This window comes from Aquarana catesbeiana, linkage group LG10 (assembly GCF_042186555.1).
Source record: "Aquarana catesbeiana isolate 2022-GZ linkage group LG10, ASM4218655v1, whole genome shotgun sequence".
Taxonomy (NCBI): Eukaryota; Metazoa; Chordata; class Amphibia; order Anura; family Ranidae; genus Aquarana; species Aquarana catesbeiana.
In genome coordinates, this window is record NC_133333.1 from 168,366,451 (window position 1) to 168,381,229 (window position 14,779).

Below are 14,779 nucleotides of genomic sequence, written 5' to 3' on the forward strand. Positions count from 1 at the left end.
GCACTGCGTCATCCCAACAATAAAGTCTGAATCCGCCAGGGGTAGAGTGGAGAGCTGCTGATTGACAGTCAGCAGTTCTCTGCTCGGGGAGCCGAGAGAACCGAGCCATTGGCGATATTCGATCGCTCGGTTCTCAGTGCAGAGGCGCCGGGGGACCGATGCTGCATCCACCTAGGTAAGTATGAAACTGAAAAAAAACAAAACAAACAAAAAAACACCACATACTTCTATTTTTAGTTAATCTGCCCTCATTTAGATCATACCTTTGATCTAAAAGAACCAAATGATATGTTTCTTTTTATCACTGAGCAATATTGTGATAAACTTTGCCAGCTGCTTTTGACAGCTCTGAGCAGAGAACAGCTCTGCACTTGTTACATGAATTGTGGAAATACCGGATTAGGATCGCGATGGGGGTTGAATCGAGATCGCAATTTTTTTAACGATCAATTGTAGGTCTCTATTCCTTGCTAAGGAATAATGTTTTTTTATCAAGTTGTCATGGGTAAAGTTCCACTTTAAAGCAGAAGTAAACCCATCAAAAACAATTACATTCCCTGCACATGCCAGGAATGCTGTCACATTGGTTGTGCTGATCACATGTGCAGGATCATGGGAGTTGAAGAATAAAACAGAGGCCAAGATGGCAGCTTCCTTGGCTGAAAACGAAAGGGGGGGGGGGGGGTTACTTCCACTTTAAAAAGGTGGGCCGCTTATTAAAAAAGCTACAGGAGCCGACGGTGGACATGCTACCAGTGCCGGTGTCTTGCTGAGAAAGTTCCCCCGGCAGATAAGGACCCCCCTGTACTGCGCTTGCGCAATACGAATGACTAGGAGCCGCCGAAAATAGCCGAAGCTGAAAAACTTCAAGCAGCTGTACACGGCGCCTGCGCCCTGGGTCCAGGTTCAAGCTCCACCATCCAAGTGGACCTAGAGGGAGAATAAAAAAAGTGCCGAGCGCAGCGTGGCTGTGCCCGAAGCGTGGTGAGCCCGCGAGGGGCCCTCCTACAGGCACCGTGTACAGCTGATTTCTATTCTATTTGGCTTCGGCTATTTCCGCCAGCTCCTACTGCGCAAGCGCTGCGCCTGCGCAGTAGAGGGGGGTCCTTATCCGCCGAGGGGAACTTTCTCGGCAGAACAACGGCAAGAGACTGCGGGAGTGCACCGCTTTCACAGCGATTCCAATCATTATAAATCAGTGCTTGTAGATTGGTGTCCCCTACAGCCCCCTGATTTCACTGGTGCCCCATTCGATCTTCTCTCAGTGAGGTCCATTATAATGGACAGAACTTCACCCAACCTTCTACTACTAGACCCTGAATTCCTATGTAAGCACCAAACACAGACTACCACCCGGCAGGGGCCCAATACGAGGCAGGGGCCACAGGCCTGATGTGAGGCAGGTTGGAAGGATTATGGGGATTGGTGGTCTGTGTCAATCAGGAACGCGTCCATACAGCCTCAGCTAAGCCAAGAATACAAAGGCCGGCCTCGGTCACCCAGCAATACGGATGTGGCCGGACACACTGAGCGGAGAGCTCTCCCGCCTACACACCGGTCACATGGTGTGGCTCAGCCCGCCTTCCACACGTACAAGGCCGGTGTAAGGAACCGAACTACACGTTTTATAAACCGTCTCTTACCCCTCTTATACGAACGCTTTCCTCCCAGCCAGCCGAGCTCTAGTCACAACGAACCACCTCCGTACAGGGAAGCCTCCCGGCTCACAAACCGGACGTCACTTCCGGCGCAGCACAGCACGATGCAGAGACAATGTTGGTGTTTTTTTTTTTTTTTTGTGCACAATAAAGTTCATTCGAACAGTCGGCAGCCTGCCTGCAGTGTCCGCCATTTTATTGGAAAGAAATACAGTTGGTTGCTGAATGTTTTGAGCTGTGCTAGCTCTTGTCGACAAACACCATCCTCGACAAATTGATATTTTGAAATAGTGTTAAATATAAAGCATACTGGGCTATAATCGTGAAATGCTTTCATGACCGCGGTTCTGTCACAATAAAATTCAGCCAAACGACCGGAAGCTTGCAGTGTCCGCTGTTTTATTGGAGGAAAATACAGTTAGTTGGTCGCTGAATGTTTTGAGCTGTGCTAGCTCTTGACCCCAAACGCCATCCTCGACAACTTTATGTTTTGAAATAGTGTTAAATATAAAGCACACTGGGCTATAATCATGAAATGCTTTTATGCCCACGGATGGGTCACATTTTTACTGCCACACAACAACCACCCCCGTTTGCTGCAGAGGCAGTGGTTGGGATGTACACATGCCGCAGTCATGGCAGGAATTTTCACACTCAGCAGGCGGTACCGTCCGCCTTGACTTGGCTTGACCGGTCAAGTGAATGGGGCTGTGCTACAACCACGCACCACAAGTGCAGTTGTCTGGTACTTATGCTAGCCATACACCTGTCGAAAAAAATCAAACAAGTTTTTGAAAAACGAACACATGGTCGTGAGAGCAAATGATTTTGCCATCGTATAATGACCGAAATTTGATCAATAAATTGTTCAACTGACATAAATTGATACATTTTTTGTTCGTTTTGTCACCTAAACCAAGTGCAAACTGTTCGGGCGAGAAACACATTAACCTTTCAATTTACCGTCCGTTCGGCCAAAGTTTTCCAAACTTTTCCTTCGATTTTACAGCTCAAAAACATCACAACTGATTTTTGATTTGTGCCCATTAACTAGACGATAAACGAACAAACTGTCCAAATTACAGATTTTCAAACGATTTTTGGGTATGATTATTGTGTGTGAGTGCGCTACTCTTTTACCATACACCACTCATATTTGTACATTACTTTCCTGATTATTGTGCAATAAAGAAATTAAAAAATTACAAAAAATCTCCCATCCAAGTGTTAAATTCCACTTAACAATACGCTAAGCATAAATCACCAATTTATATATCAACATTGCTGACATGCAAAATATATATCACAAAAGTCCTTGTGCAAAAAAAATGTGCAAATTCTTCTCTTAATGTGCTGCAGTGTATCTTCTATTTTCATTTGTGACTTAGTAACACACCACCACCTTCTAGATCGGCCACTCACCAGATATTTCTTTTAGGATACGCCTTTGGTTCATTAATGGGATAACCACTCCACCTTATTATCGTTCCCCACCGGCTATGCTTGAGCTTTGATATTCCTCATGTAAAGTATATGGACAACGATCATTGCACAATGCGTTTAAAACTATTTATTATCATAAAATACAAAAGTGTACAAGCATAGCCGGTGGGGAACGATAATAAGGTGGAGTGGTTATCCCATTAATGAACCAAAGGCGTATCCTAAAAGAAATATCTGGTGAGTGGCCGATCTAAAAGGTGGTGGTGTGTCACTAAGTCACAAATGAAAATAGAAGATACACAGCAGCACATTAAGAGAAGAATTTGCACATTTTTTTGCACAAGGACTTTTGTGATATATATTTTGCATGTCAGCAATGTTGATATATAAATTGGTGATTTATGCTTAGCGTATTGTTAAGTTGAATTTAACACTTGGAGGGGAGATTTTTTGTAATTTTTTAATTTCTTTATTGCACAGTAATCAGGAAAGTAATGTACAAATATGAGTGGTGTATGGTAAAAGAGTAGCGCACTCACACACAATAATCATAATCTCTAGTCCATTCCATTGAATGGTTTTTTTGAATGCAGCAACTCTAACAGGGGTTAATAAGGGCAATTAAGCAAAAGTTTTTTGCGCCGGTGACACACACATATTGATTTTTGGGTATGGCCACCATTAGGGGGTTAATAAAGGAGGTGATACAACACCTCCTCAGTGACTGCTATTACTCTCTAAAGAGCAACCTGAATGCAGATCGTTTTTCAAGCAGCAAAGCAGCTGTAAACAAGCCCCAAGGGGTATTTAGAAGTGTGTGCATGGCCATGTTCTTTAAATAGGGAAGGGTTATTATCTTTGCTGGTTTACCTTTCACTTTTTGCATACCATTGGCGAAAATTTCCCTTCACTTCCTGTTCCAGAAATTCAACAGGAAGTTAGGAAAATCTCACAAACGTAGGAGAATTCCGCTCTTAGATAGCTTGTGCCCAGTGTCCTCATTAGAACATTTCCCCTCACCGCTTGTTCTATGGACAACTCTGACATTTTGGATTTTTCCTCATTTACCCTGCACTCACACCTATAAGCGCTTTTTGGTGCGTTTTGCAGAAACCCACTACAGTCCATTTAACATGGTTTCCGATGTAAGTAGTTCACATCTGTGCATTTTGTGGCGTTGCATTTTTGGGAAAGAGTCAGGGGAGTTTTCCCCCAGCAGATTAGGTTTTTTGTTTAATAGACTTCAATGGAGCCACACCAAAAACGCAAGTGTTGCGTTTTGCATTTTTTTGTCATCTGGCATTTATTTTCTCTTTAACACACTGTGTATAGCCGGTTGCTAAGGAGCGGGCCGGCTGCCGCCTCCTCAACAACCAATGAGTCATCAGCTGGCAGCGGGCTTCCCCACTGACAGATGAATGTTAAAGAAAAAAAGAACCTTGCCGGTGTTCTATTGAATAGTGCATGCCTGTCGGATAATGTCTCTGATAATCTGCGCATTCACAGGACACAACGGCACTCCAGCTGATATGTTGATTAGCTGGCGTGACGTCAACACTGCACATGCACAGATCGTCGGAGGCATTATCCGATGATCTGCAAAGGGAGAATGTAATCGTCAGATTCTGCCTACCTCTCTGCTCATACGGGAGAATCGAACGATCATGTGACAGGTGGATTTCGGTGTATTACATGATTACATTCTCCCTTTGCATCTCGTCGGATAATGCCTATGGTGATCTGCGCATGCACAGTGTCGTCACACCAGCTGATTAACATATCAGCTGCAGTGACGTTGCATACTGCACATGCACAGATCGTCAGAGGCATTATCCAACAGGATGCACTTTTCAAAAGAACACTGGCAATAAAAAGTCTGAAAAAATCCCCCAAATCCATACCAGATCCTTATCTGAGCATGCAGTCTGGCAGGTCAGGAAAGGGAGGGGATGAGTGAGCTCTGTTAATAGGGACAAGGGCCTCTTCCCCACAACTCTGGGTGGTGGTTGTGGAGGGTCTGTAAGCAGGGGGCTTATCGGAACTTGGAAGCCCCCTTTAACAAGGGGGCCCCCAGAGATCCCAGCCTTTCAGATCCCGATAAGCCCCCTGCCCGCAGACCCCCACAACCACCACCCAGAGTTGTGGGGAGGAGGCCCTTATCTCCATTTTTTTAACATTAATTTTGGTGTGGGGTTTCCCTCCAAATCCACACCAGATCCAAAAGAGGCGTGTGGGGGGCGTGGCTTAGCGCATGGAGCTGTAGGACGCACATCGCGGCAGCTCCCGGTCCTGACGATCTCCACGGGGCTCTATCTCCTTTACCATCACCCATCCAGCTACCAAAAACGTCCTGATGGGTAAAGGAAAGCCCAGCGACCACTCGAAGCCTGCCGGTGACCGGACACAGGGAGATTTGGGGAATTTTGTGACCCGTTCCTCCGCGGCCTACCAGAGCCAGAGAGCCTCCAAGATGGCGGCGGCGCCTCCGTCTCCGGCCCGCTCAACACATGCAGACGCCGAACAGGTACTGTCCAGAGGCCGCTCAGTCTCCCTCACGGATCTGGAGCCCCCACTATACCACCCACACAGCCCCCAAAGCCTCTCCCAGGCCTCCCTATGCTCCGGGGACGGATGGGACATGGAGTCGCAGATGCGATCCATGCATGCCTACCTCCACTCTTTACCTACTAAAACTGACTTTGAACATTATGTCTCCCGCATGGAGAAGTCATACAGGAAAGAGATTGCTGAGCTCAAGAGGGATCTAGGGACTAGAATGAAGGATGTAGAAAATACCACTGATGGTATGTGCAATACATTACAGTCCCATGAAGAGATCCTTAATACCCACATTAACATACTACAACAGCTCATGTACCACCAAGATGACATCGAAAACCGTAGCAGACGGAACAATATTAGAATCCGTGGCATACCAGAAACCATAGATCACAATGATTTGCACGGAGCAGTCACTGCTATATTTAACCAAATCCTGCAGCAACCCAAAGATACCCCTATTGAGCTGGACAGAGTTCACAGAACCTCAGGCCCGCATAGTTCTGATTCTTCCTTTGTTCGGGACACGCTCTGCAGGGTGCACTTTTATAAAGTTAAAGAGGAGATCATGAAAGCAGCCAGCACACAGGACTCCATTCGGCTGAATGATACCCCAGTAATGCTGCTGCCTGACCTGTCGCGCCAAACTCTGGCCATGCGGCGTGCACTTAAACCGATTACATCTGTTCTTCAGGAAAGAAAGATCAAATATCAATGGCGGTTCCCTTTTCAATTACGGGTTCATCATGAAGGCAAAACGGCCCTTTTCCGCACATTAGGAGATCTACCAAGGTTCCTGAGCACTCTGGAGTTACCCCAGATCTCACTGCCAGACTGGCCCCTTCCTTCTGCTACTCCGGGACTTCCATTCCACACACAATGGCAGAAAGCGAGCAAGAACAAGCGACCCTGAAGCTCCCCTCAGAAGTCTCCAGACGGCTGACTGGTCTCTAGGCCCTGCAGACACCACATCTTTACCCTGCCACCGTGACTATTGTATTGTTTCCTTTTTTTTTTTTTATCTCTTCTTTTTTTTTTCTTTCCCTCAAGGAGGGAAAGAATAGGAAGCGGTGCAGGCCGTCTACCCTTGAACCACTTTTAAGTGGTAAAGATTTCCCTGGGCTACCTACCTGTCTACTACACTAACAGTGTTACAGATCCAACACCCCCCCCCCTCCTTTATTTTTTTCGCATCATCATTTTTGCAGATGCCTTTTTGTCCCCTCACATTATCCTAGTTGGATGTCCTTTTCAGGATGATCCTTTCAAATTTTTTCTCTATTGTCTACATTTTCATTGTTTTCTTTTTTTCTGGGGACAAGGCTAGGGCGGACGGGTTCTATAATTATGGCTTATCCCTCCCCACCCATAATAAAACTCGTTCTTGACTACGAATTAATATACGATAGCCTTATAGAAATGCTTCCATGTTTTTTTCTGATGTATGTGGAAGGGGGTGGGGGTATATACGTTATATGTGACAAGTTATTACCTATATGTTCTTACAAGGTTACCTTATGATAACAAATTGATGGTTATATAATGTTTACACCAGTTTTTGCTCCCCCCGTGGGCCCCGGGACCGGGAGGCACTCTAGGTGCTCACCACATCCCCCCCCTTAGGACTTGTAGTGCCTGTTTGCGCACTTTACTGATATTAGTTTATAAGCACTTTATAGAAATGTTTCTACATTCAAAGGATTACTTAATGCTGCCACCTAGTGGCTTATTTTTTTACCTATTTTTCTCTCTTACTTCCTCCCTCCCTTTTCCTCACTCCTCTCCCACCTTTTTTTCTTCCCCTACCTACCCACATACTTCACTCCCCTATTCCTGGACTGGATGGACCTCGGCACGAATGTTATTAACATATACTGTTGCCTCTCCTCACTCCTATTATGTCTTCACTTGAGCATCTAACCTTATCGTCCTATAACTGTAGAGGCTTTAATACCCCCGAAAAAAGAAGCCAGGTGTTATAACACTTTCATAAGACTAAAACTAAAATCCTGCTCCTACAAGAGACGCATTTCCGGGGTTCAGAGATTCCACCCCTTAAAAACCCTCATTTTCCCCAATGGTTCCACAGTACGAACCCTCATGCAAAATCCAAAGGGGTATCTATAGCCTTTCATAAATCGTTCCACCCAGAAGTCTTAGATTCCCTAATAGATCCACTAGGGCGTTATTTATTCCTCAAACTCAAATTTAATTCTTCTGTCTTTACAGTGGCTAATGTCTATGGACCAAACCAGGATCAAGGGAACTTTCTGTCCAAGGTTCTAAACAAATTGCTATCATTCGGGGGTCCTTGTGTCATTTTAGGTGGTGACCTCAACACAACTCTTTCTCCAGCCATGGACACTTCTTCGGGTAAGTCAGCCATGTCCCACACGACTCTCACACACATAAAATCCTTTTTAAACTCAGCACAGCTCGTAGACATATGGAGGATACAACATCCCCTAGAGAGAGACTACAGTTGTTACTCAGTAGCTCATAAATCCTATAGCCGTATCGATTACTTTCTAATCTCCCAATCATTACTAAATATACCACTCAAGGCCTCCATAGGACATCTGGTCGGATCACGCACCCGTACACCTCAACCTAGCCCATCCACCAAAATCCCGCACCCGGTCCTCGTGGCGACTTAATGACAATCTACTGACTGACTCGGTATGTGTTGCAGCAGTTGAAAAAACGATTAGTGACTTTATTGCAGATCACCACCAAGATGATACTAATCCCCTTAATAAATGGGAAGCTCTGAAATGTGTACTTAGAGGGACACTAATCCAGCATGGCTCTTGGCTAAAAAAAGCCAGAAAGGCCGATATCTCACGTCTCTTATCTAAGATTAAAAGGCTTGAAGTTACACATAAGCGAGACTTAGACCCTGCAACATATACCGACCTATCTAATGCGCGTAGAGACCTGCTCCGTCTACTCGATGCTAACTCCCTTATAGCCAGAGACCGAGGACGTAACCGACATTACACTCTAGCTAACAAATGTGGACAACACCTCGCGAGAGTTCTTCATCCTCGCCCCCCACGCCGACCTATACCACAAATCTGTACATCTGACCAACGAAAAATTAATAACCCCAATGGAATTTCTGACGCATTTAAACAATACTACTCAAACTTATACAATCTCCACACCTCAAACGGGACGACCCCTACTAACGACATACACCTATCCTCCATGCAGGACTACATCTCTGACACAGCTCTACCACATCTAAACCCTGAACAGACATCTGCCATGGACGACCCCCTTACAACAGAGGAATTCACTGCCGCTATCAAAAGCCTGAAAAATGGTAAATGCCCAGGCCCCGATGGGTTCTCCCCGAGATTCTATAAATCCTTTGCTCATCATCTGTCCCCATTGTTAACTAGCGCATTTAACTCTATAGACGATACCCATCTTCCCTCTAGAGACCTACTAGCAGCTAATATTTCAGTAATACCCAAACCTGGCAAAGACCCCTCTCAATGTAGCAGTTATCGTCCCATTTCACTCCTTAACCTGGATATTAAGCTCTACGCCAAAGTCCTGGCTAACCGCCTATCTCCTATCCTACCTTCACTCATACATAAAGACCAGGTGGGATTTGTACCTGGCCGAGAAGCTAGGGACAATACCACAAAAACTATTCACCTCATTTCCTATATCCGAAAACACAATCTAAAAGCTTGCCTGCTCTCGTTTGATGCCGAGAAGGCCTTTGACCGGGTCAACTGGGACTTTTTACGCCTCTCTTTGCAACAGATAGGCCTTGGCTCCACTTTTGTCTCTAGAGTCATGGCCCTATACTCACGTCCCTCGGCGTCAGTCCTGGTCAACGGTTCCTCCTCCGCTTCATTCCAGATTTCAAACGGCACACGACAGGGCTGCCCCCTGTCTCCCCTTCTTTTTGTTTTAGTGATCGAACACTTGGCCCAGGCCATTAGACAAAATACATCTATAGTAGGAATTCAGACACCCTCATCTCAACATAAACTTTCGCTTTACGCAGATGATTTATTAGTCTACATACAACAACCTCATACTACCCTACCCTCCCTGATGCACGAATTTCGCAGATTTGGACAGTTTAGTAATTTCAAACTGAACATGTCTAAGACTGAGGCCTTAAACATATCATTACCCAGTACCACCCTTACCCAACTACAGACTAATTTTCCCTTCCAATGGGGTTCCAGAGGCATCTCTTATTTAGGGATCACAATTCCTGCCAATCTCTCCGACCTCTATGCCTTAAATTATATACCCCTCCTAGCCCGGATTAGGAAAGAATTGGATTCATGGAACCCCTCCACACTACCTTGGTTTGGGCGCATTAATACATTGAAAATGGACACCCTACTAAAATTACTATATTTATTTCAAACCGTTCCTATTATGGTCCCTAAACAATTTTTCACATCTCTTCGCTCTATGTCCATACGATTCATATGGCAAAATGGCATGTCCCGCATTCGTCACAACTTACTCACATACCCCAAAATACAAGGCGGAGTGGGCCTACCTGACTATGAGCTATACCATAGAGCTGCACTGTTATCCCGGGTCCTAGAATGGTTCCCTCGCCCTTTCCCCAAGGCGTCCACCATGGTGGAACAGGATTTATCCACTTTAGATCTCAGGGCCTTGCTTTGGGGATACGGACGACATTTACATTCACTCTCCTCTACATCCCCACTGACGATTGCAGCTTTACATTTTTGGTACAAGAAAGGCATACAGACTCTCCTATCCTCAGACCCTTCGCCACTCACTTCCCTATTTGACCATCCCGCACTCCCTCAGGACGAAGGCTCTACCACAATAGGCCCATATTCCCGCTCTATGTGGCCCGTGGCGAGAACATTTGTAAACCCTACCTCTGGTGCAGCCATCCTTCCAAACACACAGGGTAATTGGCTCACAGCCCTCTGTATATCCTCCTTTTGCTCCGACCTGTTCTCTACATCTCAAATCCACAGACCCTTAACGGAATTCGAACAACTGTGCTCTCCTACGGAAACTCCCAGACACTTACTTTCCACCTTATACACAATACAAAATATACTGCTATATAATCGACCTCCTTCATACACCAAGAAGTGGTCCACGGAGCTGGGAAAGGAACTTCATTCAGAGGATTGGCAAAAATCATATTACTTTACGCATAAATCTTCAATATCCTGTTATACCCAGGAAAAAAATTTTAAGCTTCTTTCCCGATGGTACAAGGACCCTCAATCCCTTAACAAAATTTTCCCCTCTGTCCCATCCTCCTGTTGGAGGTGTGGCTCAGAAAACGGAAGCTACCTACATATATGGTGGGACTGCTCATCTATTCAACCACTTTGGTCCCAGGTTTTTTCCATTTACAGCAGTCTCTATGATCAACCCTTACCACCCTCCCCAGAAATTGCATTACTGTCTATGCTTCCTGGTTCCATCACCTCACAGAAACGCTCCCTTCTACGCTTTTTTTTATCAGCTGCAAGGCAGATCATACCTTTATTTTGGAAAACCCCCACTAGACCCCCACTTACTTTATGGGTGTCGACAATGAATGACATTATGCGCATGGAAGAGAGGTTGGCCATGGATAACGATACTTTTGATAAATTCAAAACTCTATGGCTTATCTGGATTGAATACTCTACGTCAGACGCCCTGAAAACCTTATTGTCTACTCAAGGTTAGACACAAATATCCATCTTTAATACTCATTGCATACATTGTCGTGCCGAGGTCTGCTCCACGCCCCTCCCCCCCCCCCCTGTATCCTATCCCTCTTTTCTTTTTTCCACCCGCTTTTCTTTTCTTTATCCTCGCCTTCCTGAATCCTAATATGACCTCAAAGTCAGTGGTTATAGTCTCTCCTAGACTAATTTATAGGTTTGTATAGACAATTCATTACTATATAATATCGCTGGTTGATGATGGTCCCCTCTCACACAAGATCTAATCAAACATTGTACACTGGACTAAAAATACTCAGTTATGTCTTTGTCATCAATAACTGACTACCAATATTTGTGTATAAATATTCTTTGATATTGTCAATAAAAACATATTTGACACCAAAAGAGGCGTGTGTGTGTGTGTGTGTGTGTGTGTGTGGGGGGGGGGCACCACGCGCAATTTTTTTCCCAATTTGTATTTGCTGGCAATTCTTTTGTTACATGCAGTTGTCAGCAGCGAAGCCCGCTGATAGCTGATGACTAATTGGTTGTTAAGGATGCAGTTAAAGAGGGAAAAGAAAAAAAAAAAAAAAAAACGCAAAATACATGAAAACTGCATGCAAAAAATGTGGGTTTAAAAATGCAAAACGCGCCTGAAAATCGCAGCAACCGCATCAGCATAGAACCAAGCCTTATGCCGCGTACACACGGTCGGACTTTTCGTCTACAAAAGTCCAACGGACGCTGACGGACTAAAGCTGGCTGGTAATCCGATCGTGTGTGGGCTTCTCCGGACTTTCAACGGACTTTTTTAGCCTAAAATCCGACGGATTTTAGATTTGAAGCATGCTTCAAATCTTTACGTCGTAAGTACGACGGACCCCGAAGTCCGCTCGTCTGTATGCTAGTCCGACGGACAAAAAAACGACGCATGCTCATAAGCAAAAACTAAACGGAAGCACTCGGTCTAGTAAAACTAGTGTTCGTATTGTAGGTAGCACATTCATCACGCTGCAAAATCTGTGATCGTTCAATGCAGCGCATTTTATTTCTTCTTTACGAAGGCTCTAAAGAACGAAGGTGTTTTGCTGTTCATAATCAGAGTTCTCCCAAACTGATTTCTGGATTCTTTTTCTCTTTGATCTCATGAATGATATAGTATGCCTTTTTAAAACAATGTTTCCATACTAATAATACTTTTTCCCCTTTTTTTTTTTTTTTTTTTTTTTTTTTAGGTTTGTAAAGTTAACACAAAGAACCCATTATTATTTTTTTTTTTTTATAGTGTTTATTTTTTAGTTTTTAGATAAAGTTAACCCAAAGCACCGTTTTTGGTTACGTAATTTTTTTGATTTTCAAGACTTACCACTTGAACATTATTAACATTAGTAATGTATTTTTGGTGTGTTTTTTTTCAAACTCAATGAGATTGTTGTCCCTTGTTAATTTAACATTGTGTGTAAAATCAATGATTTCAAAGAAAACACATAAAGTCTTTTGCTAAACTCAAAAAATATCCATTTATTCATGGTCAAAATAAAATAAAGAGGAAGTCAACGCTGGAAAAAGTCGGTGTACCAGAAAATTGGGATCTTGAGGAGTCCATATAAGAGGGAGCACAATCTGGTCCAAGAATCCCAGAGATCAACAGCACCAGCAGATGATCTAGATGTCCCCAGACTGTGGTCCTACAACAGCCTGCGTCTTCTGTCAGACCAGACTGAACCCAGGTCATCATTTTCTTCTCTTCCCTGCAGCCTTTCCTCCACGCTGCCCTGCAGCCTTCCCTGTAGCCTTCTTTTGAGGCTGTGGCTCTGGTGTTTCAGTTGTGGCAGGAGGAGGAGGAGGAGGAGGAGGAGGAGGAGGAGGAGGGGGGGCTGCCTCATGTAGTTGGGTGTTTTGTGTTAGCGTGCCCTGCAGCCCCTTATGGATTGTTTCCCCAAATAGGCGCTCACAAATGAGGCGCTGCTCCCAATCCATCTGAAGAAGCCTGCTGGCTAAGTAGCAGCCATAGGATTCTTCCGCTTCGGGGGGGCTTGTTAAAAAACGGGTGGCCTCTTGCATGAGGCGCAGGGATGCGTCCTGTGTGACCATCCCCTTCCTGGCCCTTTTTTTGGGAAGGTGGAGGGGAGGCACTTGGGATTCGGTCAGGCTCCTACTGGGCCCAGCCACCTCACTTGGCCCAGCCACCTCACTTGGCCCAGCCACCTCACTGGGAGCAGCCACCTCACTGGGAGCAGCCACCTCCTGCCTGACACTGGGCCCAGCCTCCTCCAGGATGATGGTGAATCCGGCCTCCTCCAGGCTGTCCATGGGCCCGGTCTCCTCCTGCCTGCCACTTTCCCCACATTCCTCCTGGATGGACTCATCCTGTGTATAAAAAAAGGACAATAGTTTGAGTATATTTTTTGGGGTTCATCAATGACACACAGTTTGCTTCTCATGAATAGCAAATTCAATGTGAATACTTCTCTTTAATAAAAGAGTCTAATCAGACACCCTAATTATTTCAAGCAGGTGCCAAACATATTTAGCCACTACTGTCAATTGATATGTATACCCAATTTTGAGTGCCAAATTATTTTAGACAATTATAACATCCAGTTAACATCATTAATATTAGTACAGTAAATATTTGTTAAAATAATTTACCTGACTCCAGATGGTCATATCTGGTTCATCCAGGATGGAAGACCCAGCTTGCTCCTCATCAGCCTCTGCTGGGGTGGAGGGAAGGGTGGAGGGAAGGGTGGAGGGAAGGGTTGAAAGTGATGGCCTGGCTTCATTCTGGTCATCCAGAAAACGGAGTTGATTGTAGTACCACAGCCTGGGTACATAAACATCATCTGCTGATGCTCCTGATCTCCTTGATTCCTGGATCTTCTTATGCTCCCTCTTATACATGTTCCTCAAGACCCCAATTTTCTTGAGCAATGTCTCCATTGTTGCTTCCGGGATGGTCGCCTGGACAAAGGCCAGAAGTCTCTCCAGCGTTGACTTCCTCACATGCTTAGCATAATACTGAGGGTGTTTCACCTCCCACAAATTCCTCATCTCTCGATATTTGGAAATAAAAGATGTAAGGAACTCTGGATCCTTAAATAGGGGATTCATTATATCTGGAAAAGATGAAGTCACAAGACAAAAAACACTTTTATTATAGGTTTCGGCTAACCCCTCATCATCTTCTCCCTATGTAGGCCTCATCAATCTATCAAGCCATATAGGCCGCTTGCTACAAAGTCATGACCATAAAAACCAAAAAAAAAAAAAAAATATCTAAAATTACCTTCGTTTTGTAACGTCCAGGTCCACTATCACCTACCACAGAACGTACGTACGACACGTGCGCAAGGCCCCTCTTTATACACTACGCATGTGTGAAACTCCGCCTGCGTCGCCCGCCCCTGACGTTCGAAATTAACTCAT

At 44.9% G+C, this 14,779-nt stretch overlaps 1 protein-coding gene across 8 annotated transcripts in view; it reads right to left on the minus strand.

Annotated features, from left to right (window-relative positions):
• Positions 1–1,814, minus strand: part of LOC141111015 (cyclin-dependent kinase 11B-like) — a 100,293-nt gene extending 98,479 nt beyond the window's left edge. For 2 of the 8 annotated variants that reach the window (XM_073602922.1, XM_073602927.1), the window contains exon 1: positions 1,644–1,814. The gene's annotated coding sequence lies outside the window, so the exon portion shown is untranslated. The remainder of the gene's footprint in view (positions 1–1,643) is intronic. The other 6 variants (XM_073602925.1, XM_073602921.1, XM_073602920.1 and 3 more) reach the window with 5 other exon arrangements.
• Between the last annotated feature and the right edge of the window lie 12,965 nt (positions 1,815–14,779).